This window comes from Schistocerca nitens, chromosome 2 (assembly GCF_023898315.1).
Source record: "Schistocerca nitens isolate TAMUIC-IGC-003100 chromosome 2, iqSchNite1.1, whole genome shotgun sequence".
In the NCBI taxonomy this organism is placed as follows: Eukaryota; Metazoa; Arthropoda; class Insecta; order Orthoptera; family Acrididae; genus Schistocerca; species Schistocerca nitens.
Window position 1 is genome coordinate 873,114,726 of NC_064615.1, and position 24,586 is coordinate 873,139,311.

At 39.6% G+C, this 24,586-nt stretch overlaps 1 long non-coding RNA gene across 2 annotated transcripts in view; it reads left to right on the forward strand.

The window, feature by feature from the left end:
* The window catches only part of LOC126237159 (uncharacterized), a 132,647-nt gene extending 111,372 nt beyond the window's left edge, over positions 1-21,275 (forward strand). For both annotated transcript variants that reach the window (XR_007545043.1, XR_007545044.1), the window contains exons 2-3: positions 17,924-18,103; positions 20,871-21,275. This is a non-coding gene — a long non-coding RNA (uncharacterized LOC126237159). The remainder of the gene's footprint in view (positions 1-17,923; positions 18,104-20,870) is intronic.
* The last annotated feature ends 3,311 nt before the right edge of the window (positions 21,276-24,586 follow it).

Consider the following 24,586-nt stretch of genomic DNA (forward strand, 5'->3'; position numbering starts at 1 on the left):
TAGAACAGCATGCCACCCTCCACCTCAAAAAACTATCCAATCTCCTGGTTTCCCACCTCCGGAAAGGCAACTCACTCACCCTCCACAACCTTTCCAACAAACCTCAACCTCCTCTCATTGCACACAGACCCAGTCTCTCCCATCTACTCAATCTCCCACTTCCAGCTCCACTGCCCCCAACACCTCAAAATTCTAGCCAACACAATGTGGAACGACAACACCCCAATTCAGTAGTTAACCTTTCCTCCAAACCTCTCTCCCAATCCGAAACCTCTGTCCTATCCAAAGGCCTCACCTTCAGCCCCACTCCCAGATTCAACCAAACTGCCCTTGTCAAAGATTTACTGTCATACACTCGTAGTCTCTGCTGGAAATATCACTTTGCCACGAAGAAAAATAATCCTGATCCCACTCCTAATGATCCAACTCCCCAAGACACTATCCAAATTGAACCATGCCTGGAACAGTTCCGTCCTCCGTCACAGCGGGACCCACCTCCTCTTCCTCAAAATCACGCCCTCCAAACCTTCCAGGAATTCCTCACTTCCAGCCTTGCCTCTCAATCTTTCTTGAAAAACCTTAATCCTACTCCCAACATCACCACAGCCGAAGCCCAGGCTATCCGTGATCTGAAAGCTGACCGATCCATCATCATTCTTCCGGCTGACAAGGGTTCCAAGACCGTGGTACTTGATCGTCGGGAGTATGTGGCTGAGGGACTGCGGCAGCTTTCAGACAACACTACATACAAAGTTTGCCAAGGTAATCCCATTCCTGACGTCCAGGCGGAGCTTCAGGGAATCCTCAGAACCTTAGGCCCCCTACAAAACCTTTCACCTGACTCCATCAACCTCCTGACCCCACAGACACCTCGCACTCCTACCTTCTACCTACTTCCTAAAATTCACAAACCCAAACATCCCGGCCGCCCCATTGTAGCTGGTTACCAAGCCCCCACAGAACGTATCTCTGCCTACGTAGATCAACACCTTCAACCCATTACATGCAGTCTCCCATCCTTCATCAAAGACACCAACCACTTTCTCGAATGCCTGGAATCCTTACCCAGTCTGTTACCCCCAAAAACCATCCTTGTAACCATTGATGCCACTTCCCTATACACAAATATCCCGGATGTCCAGGGCCTCGCTGCAATTGAGCACTTCCTTTCACATCGATCACCTGCCACCCTCCCTAAAACCTCTTTCCTCATCACCTTAGCCAGCTTCATCCTGACTCACAACTTCTTCACTTTTGAAGGCCAGACATACCAACAATTAAAGAGAACAGCCATGGGTACCAGGATGGCCCCCTCGTATATCAACCTATTTATGGGTCGCTTAGAGGAAGCCTTCTTGGTTACCCAAGCCTGCCAACCCAAAGTGTGGTACAGATTTATTGATGACATCTTCATGATCTGGACTCACAGTGAAGAAGAACTCCAGAATTTCCTCTCCAACCTCAATTCCTTTGGTTCCATCTTATTCACCTGGTCCTACTCCAAAGCGCATGCCACTTTCCTTGATGTTGACCTCCATCTGTCCAATGGCCAGCTTCACACATCCGTCCACATCAAACCCACCAACAAGCAACAGTACCTCCATTATGACAGCTGCCACCCATTCCATATCAAACGGTCCCTTCCCTACAGCCTAGGCCTTCGTGGCAAACGAATCTGCTCCAGTCCTGAATCCCTGAACCATTACACCAACAACCTGAAAACAGCCTTCGCATCCCGCAACTACCCTCCCGACCTGGTACAGAAGCAAATAACCAGAGCCACTTCCTCATCCCCTCAAACCCAGAACCTCTCACAGAAGAACCCCAAAAGTGCCCCACTTGTGACAGGATACTTTCCGGGACTGGACCAGACTCTGAATGTGGCTCTCCAGCAGGGATACGACTTCCTCAAATCCTTCCCCGAAATGAGATCAATCGTTCATGATATCCTCCCCACTCCACCAAGAGTGTCTTTCCGCCGTCCACCTAACCTTCGTAACCTCTTGGTTCATCCCTATGAAATCCCCAAACCACCTTCCCTACCCTCTGGCTCCTACTCTTGTAACCGCCCCCGGTGTAAAACCTGTCCCATGCACCCTCCCACCACCACCTACTCCAGTCCTGTAACCCGGAAGTTGTACACGATCAAAGGCAGAGCCACGTGTGAAAGCACCCACGTGATTTACCAACTGACCTGCCTGCACTGTGATGCTTTCTATGTGGGAATGACCAGCAACAAACTGTCCATTCGCATGAATGGACACAGGCAGACAGTGTTTGTTGGTAATGAGGATCACGCTGTGGCTAAACATGCCTTGGTGCACAGCCAGCACATCTTGGCCCAGTGTTACACCGTCCGGGTTATCTGGATAATTCCCACTAACACCAACGTATCCGAACTCCGGAGATGGGAACTTGCCCTTCAATACATCCTCTCTTCCCGTTATCCACCAGGCCTCAATCTCCGCTAATTTCAAGTTGCCGCCACTCATACCTCACCTGCCATTCAACAACATCTTTGCCTCTGCACTTCCACCTCGACTGACTTCTCTGCCCAAACTCTTTGTCTTTAAATATGTCTACTTGTGTCTGTATATGTGTGGATGGATGGGTGTGTGTGTGCGCGAGTGTATACCTGTCCTTTTTTTCCCCTAAGGTAAGTCTTTCCACTCCCAGGATTGGAATGACTCCTTACCCTCTCCCTTAAAACCCACATCCTTTCATCTTTCCCTCTCCTTCCCTCTTTCCTGACGAAGCAACCGGGGGTTGCGAAAGCTCGAAATTTTGTGTGTGTGTTTGTGTGTTTTTTATTGTGCCTATCTACCAGCGCTTTCCCGTTTGGTAAGTCCCTTCCCTACAGCCTAGGCCTTCGTGGCAAACGAATCTGCTCCAGTCCTGAATCCCTGAACCATTACACCAACAACCTGAAAACAGCTTTCACATCCCGCAACTACCCTCCCGACCGGGTACAGAAGCAAATAACAAGAGCCACTTCCGCATCCCCTCAAACCCAGAACCTCTCTCTCTCTTTCTCTCTCTCTCTCTCTCTCTCTCTCTCTCTCTCTCTCTCTCTCTCTCTCTCTCTCTCACACACACACACGCACACACACACACACACACACATATATAAAAACAAAGATGGTGTGACTTACCAAACGAAAGCACTGGCAGGTCGATAATCACACAAACATACACACAAAATTCTAGCTTTCGCAACCAACGGTTGCCTCGTCAGGAAATAGGGAAGGAGAGGGAAAGACAAAAGGATGTGGGTTTTAAGGGAGAGGGTAAGGAGTCATTCCAATCCCGGGAGTGGAAAGACTTACCTTAGGGGGAAAAAAGGACGGGTATACACTCGCACACACACATATCCATCCACACATATCCATCCACACATATACAGACACAAGCAGACATCAAGTAGTAGTTATATATATGTGTGTGTGTGTGTGTGTGTGTGTGTGTGTGTGTGTGTGTGTGTGTGTGTGTGTGTGTGTGTGGATGGATATGTGTGTGTGTGCGAGTGTATACCCGTCCTTTTTTCCCCCTAAGGTAAGTCTTTCCGCTCCCGGGATTGGAATGACTCCTTACCCTCTCCCTTAAAACCCACATCCTTTCGTCTTTCCCTCTCCTTCCCTCTTTCCTGATGAGGCAACAGTTTGTTGTGAAAGCTTGAATTTTGTGTGTATGTGTTTGTTTGTGCGTCTATCGACGTGCCAGCGCTTTCGTTTGGTAAGTCACATCATCTTTGTTTTTAGATATATTTTTTCCCACGTGGAATGTTTCCTTCTACAAAACCAGTCTTGGTTACTGTACATATACGTACTACACTAAGAAATGTTGTGGCTGCAGCAGACTTGACATACAAAAGAGCTGAAAGTGGACTGGAGGAAATCCCAGGCGGAATCCTCCACTGCATCCCCTTTCCCCCCCTTTCCTTGCCACCTCATCAGTCTGCATTAATTAGAGCTCTCTCTATCCATATGAACTTTCATATGTTCAGCATTCATGAATGGAATAAGAACACTGATGCTGTAAATATGGCACTAAAGATGTCCATCTCTGAAATGCTTTGTATATGCGTGGAATGTTTGTTATGAAGTTGTACTCACATATGGAAAGTACCTTTCTGACACAGAAAAATGATTATCTCAATCAAATGTGAGTTTTTATTATGCCTGCTGTTTGTGGTAATGAATATCACAATATTGTTGCAGCCTTATTACAGTTATTTTAAAGAATAAAAGAGTGTGAACAAAGTTGATACACAAATCTCTAGATTTGTGTCCTCTGATTATTCTGATCTTCTGTTTTCTGTTCTCTCTAAGTACTGATAGCTGCTTTTGACTTTCCCTTACATATTACCTCCTATTTAAAATGAGAATGAAAGTAGGCAACGTAAACACCCTTAACTGTTTTCTCACTACTGAAGGTTTTTAGTAAACAAAAACAAGTTGCTTGGTTTTCATGAAGATATTCTATATGCAGTCTTTGAATTTAGTTTCTGTACTCATACCAGGTCACTGATAGAGGAAAATTCGATGTATGGGCTTGTTTTGAACACTTTGAAGTTACTGCTGTTCTTCCTTATTTTTCCCGTTTAGCAGAACTAGGAAATACGATGGTGTTCTAGCTATCAAAAGTGATCTGAATTGGCTTTCACTGTGATTCATTAAGTAAAAGCATTGAAAACCTAAATTCAGTGGCTGGATGGGAATTTTAACTCCAGTCTTCTCAGACTGTGTAATTTTACTCCAAAATCCATTCAAGGTTTTGTGTTAATTCCCTTGTTTAAAGAATTGTCCATTAAGAAAAACTGTTGTAATATTGTAAATATTGAATTGCGCAGTCAAGACTAAACAAAATGGAATAATGGAGGAGATATTGCGCTCTTACTTTGAAGTAGTAGGATGCAAATCTCCATATGATTACATTTATTTTGGTTTGACGCATTTTCCCTAGGCCACTCCACATGAATACTATAGTGATTATTTTCCATATTTGTGCAATGCTGCACTAAATCCCTATCTTGAAAGGCTCTCATGACTTCTGCCCATTGTCTTTATTCTTTAGATATTTAACAACTGCTTGCTTTAACCTTTTTGGAAAAATGTTCTAACATGGGCTGGATGTGTGAGGATATTCATTTCTAGTTGTAGTTTACAGTGTATTCAGTGACAGAAATCACTCAACATCAGGAGTATTCCTTGATCTCATAAAGGCTGTTGATCTTGTTAACCATGAATTAATAATGGATGTTCATCCATAATGAAATAAGAGGAAACTGCAATCATTGGCTTAGATCATATATCACAGATAAAGTACAAAAAGCTTAATCACTTTGATAAAATTTGGAAGCATATAATGAAAGGAGCAAGTCGTAAGACAAGGTATTCCTCAAGGTTCCACACTTGGTTCATGTGTTTTTATTATATTTATCAATGATCTGCCCCAAAGCATTTGAAAATGTTTACTAATTAAGTTTGCTTACACCAATATAATGTATTCTAATCTCTATGCTAATGAACTCAATAACACACTCTCCAATACAAAATCCAAGCCAGTAAATTGGTTAAATACAACAAAATGTTACTGAAAATGGACAAAACTGTGCACATAAATTTTTGGCCATAATTATAATTTCATCAAGGGTAGATGACATCAAATATGAAATGGAGCTTCTGACTAGAGATAACCATGAAATTCATGTGTGTGAATAGATAACACTACAATGGAACAGACATAAAAAATGTTAGTAAATTGACTGATCAGTTTGTGCCATGCATTTAATGTCCTGTGTAAAGTCTTTGGCATGAAAACACTAAAAATGCACATACTCTTCACTTGTACTCTCCATACCCACTAGGACTTCATTTTGGGGCACCTCACACAAAGAGATATTTATGATACGGACTGGAATAACTAAGATAGAAAGACAAGTGCCTCTCTCCTCAACACTAAAAATCTACTTCTGGCACTCAATATCCTGCCAGTGTCTTGTGTTAATATTCATTAGAAATTGTTTTATTAATGAAAATGTACATATTAAAAAACATAGTCACCCACCATCTAAACCTACATACACACTCCGCAAGCAACCCTAAGGTGTACAGTAGTACTGTGTACCACTACTAGTCATTTCCCTTCTTATTCCATTCGGAAATGAAGTGAGGGAAAAACAGTGGCCTTGATGCCTCTTTACAAGACCTAATTTCTCTTATCTTGACTGCATAGTTCTTATGCAAAATGTATGTTGGTGGTAGTAGAATCATTCTACAGTCAAATGCCTTTTCTCCGAACTTTCCCAACAATGTTTCACAAAAAGAATCTCATCTTTCCTCCAGGAATTTCCTTTGAGTTCACAAGGTATCACTGTAAAACTCATATGTTGATCGAACCTACTGGTAACAAATTTATCAGCATGCATGGCACATGGGAGTTGTTTTATATGTCAAGCTACGCAAAAGCTTAAAGTTGCATAGAGAAGGATTCATAGCAAACATGAAAATGTTACTTCAGAAGAACTGCTTCTGCACTATAGAAGAATTTCTGAATGTCAATCCAAATTAAATTTAATGTTTGTACAAATTGTAATTGTGAGTTGTCCCATAGCCATGTGTAACAACACACAACAGGATTTCTGTGATCAATAAAAATCAGATCGTACATCACAGTTAGAACATACCACATTATGCAAGAAAAATGCCTGAGTGATGTACTGAAAATGCTATTAAAACTGAGTGACACTTTCTTTAAGAGAGAACGTATAATTTTCTTTAAGTTAGAAAAGATAGTAGGTAAGATTTGATTAAATTTTATTGTACTTAACTTTTTTTCTGGGCAATGTGATCACTTTTTTTGTATATCAGAAAAGATTGTTAAACATATTTGCATTCTGTGAGTGACAATTTATGACATGCTCTTCCAGTTTGATAATGACAGTAATGACTGTGATCGATTTTCCTCTTTTATCATATCAGTACATTCCACATGAATTTAACACTTTTGCCTGAAATTCTGATTAAGTGTGAAAATTGCTGTTCTTTTAATACATTTTAAAAGATAATTAAGTAATATTTGCAGTTGTTGTTGTTGTGGTCTTCAGTCCTCAGACTGGTTTGATGCAGCTCTCCATGCTACTCTATCCTGTGCATGCTTCTTCATCTCCCAGTACCTATATTTGCAGTGTGCAATTATAACAGCATTTTTTTTTTCTTTGGTGAAAGGGAAAACTGACATCAGCCATGTGGCATTGAAATAATTCAGTGGTTACAAGTGAAAATGTGTGCTCGACCATCCGAATTTCCTGCTTTGCACGAGCGATCACCTTAACTGTCTTGACCATTTGAACACACTTCCCACCCAACCCAAATTCCCAACTTGCGTGTATCTACAATGTGTGGCTGCACCCTAGGTCTGACCTCTTGCTGGAACCATGCTAAATGCTGAGAGCGATGAGTATGGTGGACAGGGGGCACTAGAGAAGTAGTGTGCGACAATTTGGGAATGTGTGTTGGGTGGAAAGCGAGTTCAGATCACTGAGGTGGTTAAGGTGACTGTTGGTGCAAAGCAGGAATTCCGGGTTCGAGTTCCAGTCCGGCAAAAATTTTTGCTTGGCGCCATTGAAGTATTTAAATGCTCTCTTGTGGTTGATGTCAGTATTTCATAGTGTCTCTTCTTTCAGACATGTTCGAAAGAACAGACACATATAATATAGAATTTTTTCTAATAAATGAAATTTCTCTGTTAATTTGCATAATTTTCAATGTATTTTTTTATCTGTTTACTGCATTGTGGCTTCCTAAATGCCTTTTTAATGTAATTAATCATTAATTTTGTTTGCAAAGATACTTACAAACAGTGACACAGATTTATCACAAAACGTATTGAATGTATAAATTTTGTTCACAATTTCTTAAGAAAAGATTCCAGTATAATTTTCAGAATATGGGACTTAGACTTATGGATGTGCAAAAATTTGTGGATGCATGTGACATACGGAGACAGAAAATTAGAGAAAAATGCAGAAAAGAAGAAAATACTTTGAGGAGGTGATGCAAGGACGAGACATATTCTATATCACAGTAATATACCCAAGTCACTTACAAATATATTTAAAAAAAAAAAAAAAAGGATGTAAGAATTTTAGATATAATGTAACATGTGACTAAGTATGGTGACTGTACTACTTATGCACAAAAAATGTAATCACTTATGAAAAAGTTGTGCATCATGATAATTGAAAGACTGATATGAAAATTTCAAGATTGCATATAGCATTTTAGTCATTCTATAGCAATTGTGACTCTTTCAGAAACAATATTCCATCAGTCCCTCTTTCCATTCTTGTTTATGTTGTTCTCTACAGCTTTGTATTTCTTTGGTATCTCAGTGCTTGACACAGATGTTATGCTAGTTGACAGTGATGGAAATTTGTATTGTAATGGAAAGTTAGCAAAATGTGGGATCAATACTATCACATGCACATGTTACATAAGACTGTCACATTGAACTCACTGTGCATAAATAAATTTAGCAACTTCCCTTCAGATGTTTGTGGATGTGTGTATTACTGGCTGATATTTCTTCTGAGAAATCTGTAGAACACTATGCATGTTTAAATTTGAACTATGACTAACAAAAACCACTAAGGTTTAAATATACTATACCTTACTTGAATATTAATTGTTAAAAAACTGTAACTTTTTGCAGTTAATATGGAATGTCAGAGCAAAGGACAAATGGGAATTGGGCAGTTGCAGATGTAATGAATTAAGGTCATCAAAGAAGAGATAGGTACCCAGGAATCTGAAAATCTCTTCATGTTGGTAGAATACAAAAGCATGAACGACAGTTGAAGAAGAAAAACAAACTACTAAGAATGATAGCAAAATGTGGGAAGCTCATTCAGAAAGGGATGAACTATTTAAGATTCAAAGAGATTTATTAGTGTTACGGGTGCTAAAAAAGTAAATACACACCATTTGACGGATACTTTCATTTACTCTCCACTTAGTCATTCTGAATGTATTCTTCATTGGCACTATTTTATAGTTGTACAAGGTCATATCACATGACTGTCTGAAGAGCAATATAGAATGTGCAACAACTAACAATTAAAGGACATTTATAATGCACCAGTAATATCAGTGCAGCATCTACAGAAATTATTACAGACATCTAACAATATACAATCATTTATTGTAGTTATCAAGCCCAAGATCATTTTACTAATATTGCCACTAATATAATAATATAAATAGTAATTCATATACAACAAAAATCTACGGATTTTCTGGTCATTTTGGGCAGCTGTGTGAAGTATATGGAAGCTTGAACTCACAATCAGAAGACAAGAATGAAGAAAAGGATGTTAAACTTTTCAGCCAACAAAACACCAACATATAAAGAGTAATCAAAAGGTTTCTGTTCTAAGAGCATACAGTTTAGAATTGCAATACCAATCAGACAAAATTGCCATGAGCACTGAGGCAATCATCCCACTGATGCACCAGGGTTGGAGGTACCAATTTGGTAAAACACAATGTCCTGCCGGATGAAAAAGTCTAACTGCCTGTTGCACATCCACGTCCGACAAGAATGGTTGACTGTTCAAGGCCTTTTTTTAAGGGACCAAAAGTGCGATAATTGCATGGGGAGGGATCAGGACTATAGGGTGGGCGCTTGAGTGACTCTCGCTTGTTGCTGTTGGTAATGGGCGAGGCTAGCCTCTCAGATCAACTGGTATCTTGTGCCAGCACAGAACTTGGCACAGCATTCCCCAACAGTGGTTGTCAACAGACATGCTGCCCTACTCCTTTTCTTCATTCTCTGATTTGATGTGTACCGGTGTTTGCCCTTTGACAACCAAGGAAAGAATAACGGCACGTTGGTCTTGTCTGGATGAATTTGGGAATAATATTGCCATAGTTTGCCACATTTATCACTTGTCAACATGACAGTTATTGTATACCCACATCAGAGTCACACTATGTTGCATATATGCTGCAGCAACACCTTCAGATTGAAACTTTTTGATAGCCCCTCGTATTTGCACTAATGTGGAGGAAAGAAAAATGGGCAGACACACTTCAGGCCCAAAGACAAAAATGAAAAAACAGTGCTTTTGAAGAATCTGTAACACTTACTTCAATACAGCCTTCCCAGAAACTAAAGGGAAAAGAAAAATTCCTTAAAACAAGCAGTGGATCATGAAGGAAGTAATAATAGATCTAAGGGTTGCACTAAGAGTAATAAAACAAAAATACTGAAAATATCAAAGAGCACCAGAATCAGTATAGACAGTTGATAAGACAAGCAAAACGTATTTCAGAACCCATAATAAAATCTCCTGGGATATAATGAGCACTGAGAGCGACAACAAAAAATACACACACCTGTGTGGCTACAGAGTGGTGTGGCAACTGTTGTAGAAAAGCTGGATGGGAACAGAAATTGATTAGCAAACAAAATAACACAGTAAACAGAAGATTTACTTAACTTGTATGTCTCCAAATGTACAAAGACTAATTACAAATAATGCAGCAAGAATTAGAGTCCAGTTCATACAACAGCAACCAGGACGAGACTCAATGTATTAAGCACAAATGACGGTGTCATAGCATTGAGGCTCCAAGTGCAAGTGGATTGAGTGCCTGCCGCTAGCCATCCTGCATTGCAGTGGCAGAGGGCGTTTGTAGTCCAGAACTGCCCATTGCATGATGTGCATTGGGTGGTAGTGATATGTGACACCACAGAACTAATGGCCAGAGAAATCACAAGACTATATCCACAGATAATACCATTCCATGCTCTTGAAACCAGAAGCTAGCAAAGGTTTATGAAAAAGCTAAAGGCAACGAAGTCTGCTAAACATGATGAAATGTCAAACTATCTAATCAGGCATGTAGCAGCCAAAATAATTATGCCATTATGGGGCATTGTCAACTGCTCATTCCATGGAGTGTTTCCTGATCAACTTTAATTAATTGAAATAGTACCTACGCACAAAAAAATACAAAAGAATGATGATCCTATCAATTACAGGCCAATATACACTCCTGGAAATGGAAAAAAGAACACATTGACACCGGTGTGTCAGACCCACCATACTTGCTCCGGACACTGCGAGAGGGCTGTACAAGCAATGATCACACGCACGGCACAGCGGACACACCAGGAACCGCGGTGTTGGCCGTCGAATGGCGCTAGCTGCGCAGCATTTGTGCACTGCCGCCGTCAGTGTCAGCCAGTTTGCCGTGGCATACGGAGCTCCATCGCAGTCTTTAACACTGGTAGCATGCCGCGACAGCGTGGACGTGAACCGTATGTGCAGTTGACGGACTTTGAGCGAGGGCGTATAGTGGGCATGCGGGAGGCCGGGTGGACGTACCGCCGAATTGCTCAACACGTGGGGCGTGAGGTCTCCACAGTACATCGATGTTGTCGCCAGTGGTCGGCGGAAGGTGCACGTGCCCGTCGACCTGGGACCGGACCGCAGCGACGCACGGATGCACGCCAAGACCGTAGGATCCTACGCAGTGCCGTAGGGGACCGCATCGCCACTTCCCAGCAAATTAGGGACACTGTTGCTCCTGGGGTATCGGCGAGGACCATTCGCAACCATCTCCATGAAGCTGGGCTACGGTCCCGCACACCGTTAGGCCGTCTTCCGCTCACGCCCCAACATCGTGCAGTCCGCCTCCAGTGGTGTCGCGACAGGCGTGAATGGAGGGACGAATGGAGACGTGTCGTCTTCAGCGATGAGAGTCGCTTCTGCCTTGGTGCCAATGATGGTCGTATGCGTGTTTGGCGCCGTGCAGGTGAGCGCCACAATCAGGACTGCATACGACCGAGGTACACAGGGCCAACACCCGGCATCATGGTGTGGGGAGCGATCTCCTACACTGGCCGTACACCACTGGTGATCGTCGAGGGGACACTGAATAGTGAACGGTACATCCAAACCGTCATCGAACCCATCGTTCTACCATTCCTAGACCGGCAAGGGAACTTGCTGTTCCAACAGGACAATGCACGTCCGCATGTATCCCGTGCCACCCAACGTGCTGTAGAAGGTGTAAGTCAACTACCCTGGCCAGCAAGATCTCCGGATCTGTCCCCCATTGAGCATGTTTGGGACTGGATGAAGCGTCGTCTCACGCGGTCTGCACGTCCAGCACGAACGCTGGTCCAACTGAGGTGCCAGGTGGAAATGGCATGGCAAGCTGTTCCACAGGACTACATCCAGCATCTCTACGATCGTCTCCATGGGAGAATAGCAGCCTGCATTGCTGCGAAAGGTGGATATACACTGTACTAGTGCCGACATTGTGCATGCTCTGTTGCCTGTGTCTATGTGCCTGTGGTTCTGTCAGTGTGATGATGTGATGTATCTGACCCCAGGAATGTGTCAATAAAGTTTCCCCTTCCTGGGACAATGAATTCACGGTGTTCTTATTTCAATTTCCAGGAGTGTATTTTTTTAAGATTTCTTAAAAGTACAGTAGAGCGTCGATTATCCGAACGTCGGTCAACCGAATGACCGCTTAACCGATCTGTGTACTTGCTCGCACCTGTTACTCTCCCACCCTATCGTACATCATCCCCCTCGCTCCCAAACCAAGTTTCCCACAGTAGTCGCCACACTGGGCCACCGCTGGCGGAACATTGCTTCTAATGCGGCCTTCACAAGGCGCTGCTGACTGGCCAAGCGGCCAGTCGCTGTGTTTCAACAATCAGCACACTTCTGTCGGCTTGGCACTGGCAGTATCAAAGCTGTTCACATCAAGAGCTGCGCCAGCTTAGAGTTGAGGCGTGCCACTCCGCGCAGTTTGGAGGATTGCGCGCCCCCAAGAAGAGCTTCTCACAGTGCAAACAGTCACCTTCTGTTCTCTGTTACGACCACTTGTGTGCTTCTGCGTGAAGAAGTGAACTTGACGATACAAAATGCTTAAATGTAAACGTGTTGTCCTTTCTATGAGGGACAAGTATGAGATTATTACTATATATTCCTATTGTAGTTGCCTTTGTATGTTACTTTGTAATACTAAAAGAGATGCTTGTTTTTATGAATAAATTTACTGTACAGTACTTCTTTTTGGCAAATAAACATGTACAGTTCGATTATCCGAACAAACCAGTTTTCCAAACACCCATGTCCCCCCATTTACTTCGGATAATCGATGCTCTACTGTATTAGAAATGATGATGTTCAGCAGGCTAAGTGTTTTCCTGCAAAAACCTATTATAACAACTCCAGCATATCATGGATACCAGAAAGGGAAATCAATGGCAACAGCAACTGCAACTGAATCTGTAACAGAATTCATTGTTGAGTAAAGGAGTAAAATATCAAGATCCTTCAAACAATTTCAACTAGTTTATTTTCCACCAAAGTAATCCAAATGGCTTTTTTCTGAGTATGAATATTCTTTTCATTCCTGTGGTGGTAAAATCCCCCATACTCATGATTCCATTTAGCAATTATGGCTCTCAAAAAGTCCACTGTAAGAGCATATGAAAATGAAAATGAAAATAAGATACTATATGCAGATGGTATCAATGTACTGAATGTGGCCATCAATTTCAAGGCACTTAAGAAAAACACATTCAGATTGGTCAATAAAATAGCACAATGTTTCTTGGAAAAATGAGCTAATTATTCATTTAAAAAAACTACATGGTTTTCAATAGTGAACAAAAAGAATAACACATAGTTATATATTTTGATGAAAAAGGACTAGAAGTATTAGCTTTGGGTAAGTTTTTGATATAACAATATACAGTTAGCTAAATTGGAAACAGCAGATGAACACTGTTTCCAATAAGCTAAGCTCAGCAATATCTATAATGAAACAACTAATTCAGTGTGCATATCAAGACCTCTTGTGCACTCTTGTACCATGGAATTTATGAGATATATGTCCAAAATGGAATGACCAGTATGGGGGAATGAAAGAAATATCCATTCTACAGAAGAAAGCCATCTGGGTTATATTGAAAAAGAAGCAAAGAAAGTCTTGTAGAAATTGTTTTAAGGATCTTGTATTTTAACATTTCCATCTCTGCATACAAGGTGTCTCGAAAGGTACACTAAAATTTCAGTATGTTATAGCACCCAAACTAATTAAGATATTCACATCATTTTTGGCTTATGTGACAGACAACAAAGTTTTGTTTGTGTGTGTTTTAGGTTGTCATGGATGAAGCATAAGGACAACAGTTCAGAAAAAGGTTCAGTTTTTGGAATGGTTTATTCAAACCAGATCAGATGCTTAAGTTCAAAGGAACTTCTGGACATGGTGCAGGAAGCAACCAACTTTGTGGATCTTGATATACCAGTTGTACATGAATTTTATGCAAGCAGGAAGCGTTGATGTGAAGCATCATACCAGGTGACCTGGAACCAGTGAAGCCAACACAGAATAGATATTGTTGGCTTTCAATGTTCCCTGCAGAAGTGTGTTTAGAGGGCATCACAGGTGCTCTAAATCCCTAGAGTGACTATGCCCTGGGTCCTTCAGAAACGTTTACAGTGTTACACGCTTTGAAATCTGATGACACGCCACAGCATATGAAATTGCTATGACAGTTCTTCACCTTTTAGAGAGGGATTGAAATTTTCTAAACAATTTAGCATTTTCTGGCAAAGCAACATTTCACATTTGCGATAAGGCAAACAAACACAGTGTTCACATGTGGGGCACAACCAATCTGCATACTGTGACAGAAGTGATATGTGACAGCCTGAGAGGAATTTGTGGTGTTATATGATGGTTGATTGCATTGTGGGATCATTTTTTTGTTTTCTCTCTCTCTCTTTCTAACAATTACCTTGATACATTGGATCTGTTTGCATTACCACAACTGGCTGACCACCAAGACACTGTCCTTTTCCAACACCTGTCAACCTCGTCAATGATTTATAGAACTGAATCATTGCTATCATTGCCACAGTTGATATGCCTAGAGCTTTGACACAGACTGGATGTTGTGCATGCCACTTACGGCAAACATGTTGAAATTGATTGAGTGGCATAAAAACTTTGTGAGATAGTGTGTCACATAAGCCAAACACGTTGTGAATATCTTAATTAGTTTGGGTGCTATAACACATTAAAGTTGCAGTGTACCCTGTGAGACACCCTGTATATTCAAGATCATTGTGACTGTGTTACAAGAGCCCACAAAACTGGAAGGGAATGAAATTGTTCATCCCCATAAGACAAGGAACAGAAAACAATTGCTGTGCCTTTCAAATAAACACAGATTCTTGAAAAAAGGCCTCAATAATCCATTATCAAATGAATATGAGCATTGCCAAGAGAATTACAAAGTCTCAAAGCTAAGATGACTTTCCCTGAAACCATAAAAAATTATACAGAAGACTAGTTCTGTAGTGTAGCTGAATATGTGAACAGGCAGTGAGATAAAGTTCATTCTGTGCATAATAAGTTGTATGCACAGTCTTTAAGAGAAAGTGAACTAGCATTTGATTCAGCTGTTGTACAGGGTGGTGCAGTTAAATGTACTCCCCTCCCCCTTGAATGTGAATGCAGTATTTTGACTTCTGTAATAGAGGAAACAGCTACAATGATGGACAGTTTTATGCCATAATAGATTGTTAGCATTCTTCTGTCAGCATTTCATCAGTGAAAATAGACTTTTCTCTTTGTGGTCTGCAATATGACTTCTTCAATAAAAGAAGAATTAATATTGTGTAAGCATGTGAGAAAACAGGTTCAATTAAAGAAACTCAAAAAAATTTTCATAATCAAGTATGTGGATAGAGGACTACCAGCAAAGAGAGCAATAAAGAGCCTGTATAAAGTCTGCACACCTACTGTAAAAGTAAGGAGAAAATACAAGAAAACAAGAATCTGTTACCCAAGTGATTTCTAATGAGAGACTTGGGTGAAGTAAAGAATCACCTTGGGATAAATATTTACTACAATTATATGAAGAATGTAATGCCTCTTACAAGGGGTCCAAGGTAAGTGTCATAACCCAGTTTCTCAGAAACTTGGCTCAGTGGAAGAATACGTATCTCAGCTTATTTGTAAATACTCGACCATTTCTGAGGAAACGAGGCTCCGAGTTTTCGAAGTGCCTTTAAATGTGTGACGAGTTCAACGAAAGTGTTGGCACAGTGGCTGGCTTGGATACTTCATGCTTTTGTGCCCCACATTGAAAACCTGATTTTTAAGGTATATACACATGTCTGTAAATGATTGCTACGCCAATTTTTCTTATCAAGTTAAGGAATGCAAGGGAGTTATATTAATTATGAAATTACAGCTGGGTTTAAAAACTGTTATATATATGTGCGTGTGTGGGGGGTATTTTCTGGGATTACAATTATTTTAAATTCTCATACTCTTAAAAAATTTTGTTCTTACATTTTATTCATATGTTTATTCTTTAGGAAGATTTGGTGCATTCCCTTGGATGATACAAATTGTAGAAATATTCAAAACAGAGACATTCTAAACACAGTGAGCATCGTACGAAAGCAATGTGTCACAATCACATTTCTTAATATAAATGTCACACCAGAAAGGTATTGCCAATAATTTTGCAGTGAGCCATGCATAATGAACTACTTTTCTAAAAACTGGCACTCACAGTTGATTACAAATCAAAAAATGCGTGGACTTTTATCATGTTGCGTCTATTGCAGTATCCCTGTGGCATGCAATGGTTGTAGAGCAATTCTGCAGTTTTTGGTTGAAATGTTTTATTTGCCAATGAAACTATTTATCACAGGACTGACAGATTGTAGGAATCACTCTCAATGGACAGTTTGGTATTCCGTCTTCATCCATGAATATTTTGCCGTATAGTGAAGGATTGCTCTGTCTGCCCCATGGCTCAGTTATGAACAAGGATGGCTCTGTCCATGAGGGACAATTCCAGCTGGGCAAGTCAGTATCAGTTGAATACAAGGCCCTATTTGCAGGCTGCAGGTATAAATGGATATACTTGCTGGCCAACTATACCCCAATTCCCAGGAACACTGTAGTCTTTCGAGAATTTTGGCGTAAATTCTAGAACCACTTGGCCTTGTACAGTCTCAAACACACAATATTTTAGATGTGAGAGAGGGATGATAGAATCCTACCTACTGCGCGTCGCATGTTTGTGTATGCAGGTTTGAAGTTTGTTGTGAGAAGACTGTAGACACGGCGGTCAAATGGCACCGATAAGTACTTGTCGTTTGATACGTGGGAATTGTAGTGAAAGAGCAAGGAAGAACTATGGAACTTCTAGGTTATTCTGTGTTAATCATATCAGTGACCATTGTTATAAATAACATGAACATTTCAGATTCTGAATTGTGAAATAACTCTTATCTTGGACTTGCTGGAGGCAAGACATATTTTACGATATGTTTACGATTTTGTGAGAAGAGGGATGGTTATTAAACCAACTCTCTCATAAATTTTATTTAATTGGTCTCTGGAAGTTATATGTGTAAGTGAACACGAAGAAACTTATTGTGTTTCAAATCAGCTACATCATTAATCGATGAGTACATTTACAATAAAGTTTGTATATGTGATCATCAGATTACGGAAATAAGACATTATTATTTTTTGCCACACGTGTCAAAAAACGTTAGAATGTGGCAAGCAGTGTGAAAGGACTGAAGGAAAAAAGGAATTTTCAGACGAAAATAAGGACCATAGCAACCGAGCATAACAAGACAAAAGAACTATTTCATAGAATTGGATTCTGCTTCAATATCTGATAGAGAAAATTTGTAAATGTAAATAAGGGAGAAGAAGTGAAAAAGCCATAACGAGAAAAACCGTAGAGAAGATCTTAACGTATTAGACTAAGAAGAGATACACTTAGAATGATATGACTAAGAACATCTGGTGTGGGGAGCATACAGTTCTCACACATTGTGGGTACGCAGATGCAGAAACCAGAATCTGACGCCACCGGCACCAGTTGCTGTTCACCGGTGCTGACCTGCTTCCACTTCTGCTCACCGACGTCTACGCGGAAACCGACAACTGACGCCACCAGCACCAGTTGCTGTTCACCAGTGCTGATCACATATCCGCTCATCGACGCAGCCCAGATTCTACACCGGGTGAGCGTAAAACAGAACTTTATTGTTTTAATACAATGTGGTGTAAATTGTTAAGAGAACTTTATTAGGTTAGTTATTATACTTAAAGTTAATTTTTAAACGCTCACAAGGTCTAAAGCGTGGTAAAGCAGGGATGGCATTGATAAGCATAGCAAATTAATGCCTGTCATTCAGTCACAGATTACAGGTGTAAGTACGCGAGTGGATAATGTAGAAAGAAGCTTTAAAAAGAAAATAGCAAACTCTGATATCATAAATTTAAGTAGTCTGGAGGAACAGGTAGAAGAAATTATAGATCGGAAAGTCACTGAGAGAATAACATCTGGGAATGCATCGCCTATGGCTTCTTTCGAATATACTGATACCAGGACGAACATAGACGAACTCTGGAGAGAAGTCAAACTTATCCAGGAAGAAGTAGAAAAAAAGAGTATCTTCACCTAATGTTGTGTTAACTAGGGAATTGGTGACTGATTTGCAGTGGGGATACTTTCAAAAGAAGTTTAAAGAGAATTACTGGTCTGCCAGTGCCCAAGAAAAGTTAATATCAGATCCATTGGACCCGGGCGAAGTCATATATCACACAGGGACGTTAATGTTCTGAGTTGAAAGGCGGAGTGGTGACTGTCGGATCCTGAGTTGTTTTCGGTGCTTCTTCCGAAATAGTTTTCCCACACCAAATTCCCTTCAAATATTAAACTATTCTGTCACCTACTCCTAAAATTTTAAACTATCCTATAATCTTATTGCCTAGAAAACTGGATATGACATCAACTTAGGAGAATCACAGAATAAGGAAGAAAGTGATCTCTAGACATGAAATAAAATGAATAGAATATTGTATTAGTGGAAAGTGTAATATGATGGTACTGTTTAAACAGAGTGATATCTAGACAACATAAACTGAATGGGATATTATATTTATGGAAAATATAGTATCAGGTGAATATTTGAACAACTGTTATACTGTAGTGTATAGATTTTCTATTTTGTATAGAATATTTTATATCTTTTATGAGATGTGATGTAAATGGGAGGATTTGTATCAGTTTTGGAAAGGGGTGGGTATTGTGGATAAAAACATGGTTTACAAGAACACATAAATAATGACTAAAACAAAACACACATCACACCTTTCAGATACCCCTCGCAGACAAGTGTGCCTGATTCTTCACCATTTGCCGTTTCCATAGGGTTGCTAAGATTTCCTTCGGGAACCTCAAGGGTGAAGGTGGTAATGTCTGTTCTGTAGGAGACTATTTAACACCAAACCTCCTCTGGTGTCTCACTCAAGAGCCTGCGACGTAGGGATCCTGGGGAATGGGGGTGGGAAAGGTTTCCTGTCTTTGGGGCTTCTTTCTCTTCTTCAATCTTTGCAACCACTTCTGTTTATTTCCTTTCTTACTTCTCATTTGAGGACCTATCTTCACATACTTCTGTTGCAGAAGTCCTTCCTGGTTTCCAATAACCTACATCTTATCTTCAGATAAGAAGGCCGAAGAATCAGACTACACGAACACACATCTGTATACACACAAAATTACATTTATACACAAACATTAAAATTACAGACTAGAAACCTGTCGTGATGTGAGAACTGCCAGGTACTGTAAGGGAAAGAATATGTGTACATAAGGAAACATACACATGTAGGTATATAAACAATATAATGGTTCTACATCGTCTATTTATACAAAGAGTTAATCATGATGCTTATTTAAGAAAAGTCAGTATAATAAATACTCTGAAAATTGATGAATACTAGGATAATAGGACTTGAATTATAGGCAGACATAGTATCTACCAAGAGTATAGAAGTTGAGAAGTAGAGGAGGACTCTAGGGATTAAATGATATATTACGATGTGAATACGAAGTGCAAAGTAGATTTGTAGCTTTACCAGAAAATACTTAATTATAGTATACATAGAAACGTATACTAGGGTAGTGAACCGTGAGGCCTACTCAGACAGGATAATGGGGGACGTACCCAGCATTTACTGAGTATAAAGGGCAGGTGTACCTACATGGAGACAGGATGACCTGTGGCCTAAAAATGAGAATGTTTTATAAAGGGGCGTACCTACCAGAATGGAAAGAGGAAGTGCTCTCATAAGGTCAACCCACAAGCAAGGTATAGGCACTGATCCTAGGGGAAAGGGACAGTATCGTGACAGAATTCACACATTTTATAGGAATTATTCTGGAAAGTATGAATTCTATACAAAACTAGCATTATTATGTTTCATATCAAAAGAACACTTTCATTTCGTCCAGAGTTCCTACAAGCTACAAACTAGTACAAAGAATGAGAACAGAAAATAGAATACTCAAGTGTCATTAACATCTGAAATTTACAATTGGAAATAAAGAAAAAGTCTCACGATTCCTAAGTACTAGTCAAGCTTACTAAATCATGAACAAATCCTCATGTCTAAACAACGTAGAGTAAGAAAACATTAGGAAGACTGTAAGCAGAAGCCTGTTTTTAAGAGATTAAAGAATTGTAGTTAAAAAAAATGTATATAAACATGTAGAAGTAAAGTATGTGGTTATGAAATGTAAAATGTTATCCTGTGTGATATTATGTACATAATGATTATGTGTAAAATATCGCTTGTTCAATCGGTGGGGGGGGGGGGGGTAATTATGTAGTGTTTTGAGAATTTCGCCATATATTCTAGAACCACTCGAACACACGATATTTTAGATGTGAGAGTGGGATGATAGAATCCTACCTACTGCGCATCGCATGTTTATGTGTGCAGGTTTGAAGTTTGTCGTGAGAAGACTTTAGACACGGCGGTCAAACAGCACCACAAGTACTTGTCAGTCGATGCATGGAAGTCGTAGTGAAAGAGCAAGGAAGAACTATGGAACTTCTAGTTTATTCTGTGTTAATCATATCAGTGACCATTGTTATAAATAACATGAACATTTGAGATTTGGAATTGTGAAAAAAACTCTTAATTTGGACTTTTTGGAGGCAAGACATATTTTACGATATGTTTGTAGTAGAAATGTGGTTGTTAAGCCAACTCTTTTCTAAATGGACTTAAATCTGTTTCTAATGTGAGACGATATGAGTTACTTATGAGAAGTAAAATGTTTATGTGTGAAGTGTGAATTTTGTTCTTCTGAAGCTCAAATATACCAATAGTCATAGAAAAGTATTCTTCGAGTACCAAATTATTTCACAAGTGGTGAGAGATACTTTAAGGTTCCTGTAACTAGCATCATTCTTCGGAGAAGTTTATAGAGATTCCAGAAGCTGCCTATCTAGAGAAGAAGACTGGCTGTATACACCAAGTATGTCGACTCGTATAAGAGAAGTGGGAAGGTTGCAATCCAACTCCACACATTCTTTTAGCCAAAAAAACATTAGAACATGTAGGCAACACCACCAATATCATTGACAAGGCAGTTTCAAATAATTCTCTCTCTTTAAATTCATGCAGCATGCAGACAATTAGTTGATGAATAAGGACAACATTATTTCAACATGCATTGGGTGAGGGAAATAATAACCAAGTTTCAAACCCAGGGCAAAAGTGTGGAGTTGCTATGCTCTCCGCTATGCCACCGCTTTGGTTGAACTTGTTGTGCACTAAAAGACATCTGAAGTATGTCACAAACTTTGACCCTCATTTCCTCAGAAATGTTATAGTAACTGCTGATAAGCCGAGAAATATCATATTGAACATTCAAAGTTGTACAGCACACCAATTGAAGTTAATTTGAAATCAGAACCAGCACAAGATGTGAGTCATGACATTAAGTACAGGAAAGTGATTGGTCCTTTCCTGCACATTAACTCAGGAATACGACCAGATACAAGTTACAGTCTGAACTATGTGAGTAGATTTCAAAATTGTTACAGTGATACCCACTGTAAGTATGATGTGAGTGTACCAAAATATTTGCATCAAAGAAAAGAAATGAAGTTAATATATGGATAGACTGAAAATACTGATCTGTTTGATTGTTTTGTAGGTGCAGATTGGGCAGGTGATTGTGTAGAAGTGTTACAAAATCTTCTTTTGCTGAGAAAGTAGCATTGTCAGAAGTTGTCACCAAGATTAAGTTAATTGTGGATATTTCGAATACTGCTGATGCAACGTATATTCAGTACACTATCATTTTGTGAATCAGACACTGTAGCAAGCATTTTGCCAAACCTTTGAGCAAAGATAAATGTATGAAATTTCAAGAAATGTTGAATGTAATTTGATTGCAATATAAATACAAGGAGGCACATTGGACTGTGGTATATTTATAGCTGCAGTATCGACAAGTATAGTGTGTGTACGTGTTTACAGTCAGTTCCATGCTGTGTGTGTCCACTGTGTAAAGTGAGATGTTAATAAATATCAACTTCATTCAGTACCTCTCTTGTTGCAGTTCTAAGGCTTTTACACTTTATGCAGTTTTTATATATAGTTTTTGTTCCATAGATCCAGAAATGAGATGACACTCTTGAGTTGGAACAAGTTAGGAAAGTATAACATAAAACATTTTAATATAATGCTCACTTCCCTTATCATTTGTCAGGAGATTGTCAAAATATGTGAATACATAACAGTAAACTGGAACTGCTAATATTTACAGACTTAATACACTGTCAGAATGAAACACTAATGCTCTTTTAATAAATTTCTCATATACAAAGTACCTAATCTTGACTGATGTGTCCAAGTGCTATTGAAACTGAAATCTAACAGACATTTTTTCTTAAGCTGGTCAAACAATTCCTGTTAAGATATTCATCATTAGTGTAGAAGGAGTTGCCTATCAAAAAGTCTTCAGACTCTTTTTAAACTAATCTTTTTTTGAAACCAAGTTTTTAATGGTTGCTGGCAATTTATTGAAAATGTGTGTTCCTGAATTTTAGACCCCTTTTTGGATTAAGGTAAGTAATTTTTAGGTCTTTATGTCGATTGTTCTTATTCCTAGTATTGATACTATGTATTTAGCTATTGGTTGGAAATAGCGAGATATTACTTGCAATAAATTTCGGTAAGGAATAAATATACTGAGAAGTAGTGGTTAGAATACACAGTTCCTTGAACAGGTTTCTACAAAATGTTCTTGAATTTATGAGTTCCACTATATGCTTTTGTGCTCTAAAAACTTGCTCAATTTGACATGCTTTTGTGCTCTAAAAACCTTTGCGTCGTTTGATGAATTATCCCAGAATATGATCCCATATGACATAACAGAATGTAAGTATGCAAGTTGTTTTTATATTTATATCTATTACATCTGACATCATTCACACTGCAAATGCAGACTTGTTTAGGCACTTTAGCAATTCTGTGGTATACCCTTCAAAGCTGAACTTATTATTGAGCTGTAATCCCAGAAATTTAACACTGTCATCCTCTTCAATGTGCATGTCTTCATATGTTATACACATGCTGCAAGGAACACTCTCACAGGTTCTGAACTGCAATATAGTGGGTCTTTTCAAAGTTTAACAATGGAGAATTAGCTTTAAACCATTTATTAATGTCGGTGAAAATTTGATTAGCAGCCATTTCAAAATTTGTACTTGATTTGCTGTTTATTGCAATGTTTATATTGTCTGCAAACAAACAAAAAAAACTTAACATCTGGCACAGTAATAGACAAGAGGTCAGTAATGTATATGAGAAAAAGCATTGGACCCAAAACAGAACCTTGAGGAACAGTCAGAGGGTGACTGATTGTTTACTCCAGGGGTATTCCACAATGAAACCTTCTGTTTACTGTTAGTTAAGACTTGAACCATTTTGCAGCATTTACAATGACCCCATAATATTCTGATTTACTTAAGAGAATGCTAGGATTCATACTGTCAAGGGCTTTTGATAGTTCACAGAAAATGCCAGTAACCTCTAATTTGTTATCTAATGAATTGACCACATTCTCACTGGAAATAGCCTTCTCTATACCGGAACCCAAACTGTGGCTTGGATAATACATTATTTGCTGTCAGATGCTTAACACTTTCGCTGCGGCTGACGCTTATAAGCGTCACAACAAGCAATGAGCCAGTGCGGCTGAAGCTTATAAGCGTCCGCACTAATTGTCGGATTACTAGTCTAGTTGCAGCGTCTAAGCTAGCATCAAAGCGTGTAAACTTTTGTTTTGTGTGGTCAGTTATCGAACGTATATTGTTCGTAATGGCAGCTAATGAACCGACACCTGGACGTTCCAATGTGAAAAGGAGCAGCAAGTGTTAAATTGACATAGGAACAGTTACTTACTGTACTAGGTGACAGTGGTTTTTTGTCTGGTGAATACAAAAAAACATTTAGAGGTAGTAGAAGAATTGCAGAGTGATGATAGCGTGGAAGCACAGCTTTCGAATCTGTTTCGTGTCAGTTCCGAATCTCACGATACGGATCACAACGACTGTGTGGAAATGGACGACGAAAAAGAGCCCGACCTGTCACACGGAGATTATCCAGGTGAGTCCTTGGCATAAAGAACCACATAATAT